Source organism: Oncorhynchus masou, unplaced genomic scaffold (assembly GCF_036934945.1).
Source record: "Oncorhynchus masou masou isolate Uvic2021 unplaced genomic scaffold, UVic_Omas_1.1 unplaced_scaffold_1913, whole genome shotgun sequence".
Lineage (NCBI taxonomy): Eukaryota > Metazoa > Chordata > Actinopteri > Salmoniformes > Salmonidae > Oncorhynchus > Oncorhynchus masou.
Window position 1 is genome coordinate 3,043 of NW_027008411.1, and position 1,958 is coordinate 5,000.

At 44.1% G+C, this 1,958-nt stretch overlaps 1 pseudogene; it reads left to right on the plus strand.

Annotated features, from left to right (window-relative positions):
* The first annotated feature begins 239 nt into the window (after positions 1-239).
* LOC135532573 (receptor tyrosine-protein kinase erbB-4-like) overlaps positions 240-1,958 on the plus strand; it is an 18,219-nt pseudogene continuing 16,500 nt past the window's right edge.

The following is a 1,958-nucleotide window of genomic DNA, read 5'->3' on the forward strand; positions in this document are numbered from 1 at the left end:
CCCTCTCTCTCTATTTGTCTCTCTCTCTCTTGCCTCTGTCTCTCTATCTCTCTCCTCTCCCTTCCTCCTCTCTCTCTCCTCTCTCTCTCTTCCTCCTCTCTCTCTCTCCGCCACCACTCTCCCTCTCACTCTCTCCCTCTCACTCTCTCTCTCTCCTTCTCCCCTCTCCCTCTCCCCTCCTCTCTTCCCTCCCTCCCTCCTCTCTCTCTCTCTCTCTCTCTGCCACCATCCCAGGGTAGGATGTATCTGAGGAGAGAAGGCTGGTCCACAGAGATCTGGTAAGCCCGTAATGTTCTGGGTCAACCCCCTAACCACATCAAGATCATTGACTTTGGCTTGGCCAGACTGCTGGACAGCTGATGCAGAAAGAGTATAACGCTGACGGGGGCAAAGTGCGTGGTGCTTGTGTGTGTGTGTGTGTGTGCGCATGTGTGTGCGTGCGCATGTGTTTGTGTTTGCGTGTGTGTGTGTGTGTGTGTGTGTGTGTGTGTGTGTGTGTGTGTGTGTGTGTGTGTGTGTGTGTGTGTGTGTGTGTGTGTGCGTGCGTGGCGTATGCGTGCATGTGCGTGCGTGCGGCATGTGCTATATGTAAGTGTATACATGTGTTGCGATGTTATACAGAACTACATCTAAATGTTTAATGTAAACCATTGATTAATATATACACTACCGTTTAAAAGTTTGGGGTCATTTAGAAATGTCCTTGCTTTTGAAAGACATCAAATTGATCAGATATACAGTGTAGACATTGTTAATGTTGTAAATGACTATTGTAGCTGGAAATGGCAGGTTTTTTATGGAATGTCTACATAGGCGTACAGAGGCACATTATCAGCAACCATTTTTATTTTAAAACATTTGCAAAAATGTCTGAAAACCTGTTTTCACTGTGATGTCATGATGGGGTATTGTGATGTCATGATGGGGTATTGTGATGTCATGATGGGGTATTGTGATGTTATGATGGGGTATTGTGTGTAGATGGTTGAGGAAAGTTTTTTTAAATTCATTTTTGAATAAGGCTGTAACGTAACAAAATGTGGAAAGAGTTGAGGGGTCTGAATACTTTTGAATGCACTGAATACCGCTGAAAACAAGTGTTTCATATTCCTCTTGAAGTTGCAGAGAAGAGAGTGAGAGATGAACCCTGTTAACATAGATGTGGATATAATACCGGTCATGTTCTAGTAGGTACAGTTTCACAGTGTACCTACCTGCTGGAGGTAATTGGGTCCTCCAGTCCAGAAGAAAATCAGCATGATGTGGTACTGGTTGCTATGACGCCAATGTTGACATGTTGTACATTCCACTGTAACAAGTGTAACATCAAGTATATTCACTGTCCATCCCAGAAAATGCCTTGCAACATGCAGTGGTCAGCCTTGGATCCAAGATCATGCACATAATGAAAGCTGATCATATTTGGAAGACTGCTTCATTTATTTCAATTCCTGCCATGGATATGAATGGAACGTGAATGAAGCTGGGAGTGATACTCAACCCTTGACTAGGATTAGAATGTAGATGGTATTAACTGTTAAAAGTGTTAAGGTCAGTTCTACCAGAATATGAAACAGAGAATCTATTTTTCTACATAGACCTAATTGTAACTCACGATGTGGAGATGAGGAATCAGAGAGTTTTAGGTTTTGAGAGGAAACATTCAACAACACTCTCTGTTCTCTTGATATTTGTATCATCAAAAATTAGAGTGAATAATCCTTCTCTCTCTCTTCACCTCTCCCTTTGTCTCTCTCATCCCCTCCCTCTCATCTCTCTCTCTCTCATCCCCCCCTGTCTCGCTCTCTTTCTCTCTCTCCCTCTCTCTCTCATCCCCCTCTCACTCTCTTTCTCTTGTTCTCTCTCTCCCTTTCTCTCTCTCTCTCATCCCCCTCTCACTCTCTTTCTCTTGTTCTCTCTCTCACACTCTCACTCCCCTCCCCCCGCGCTCTCTCTCT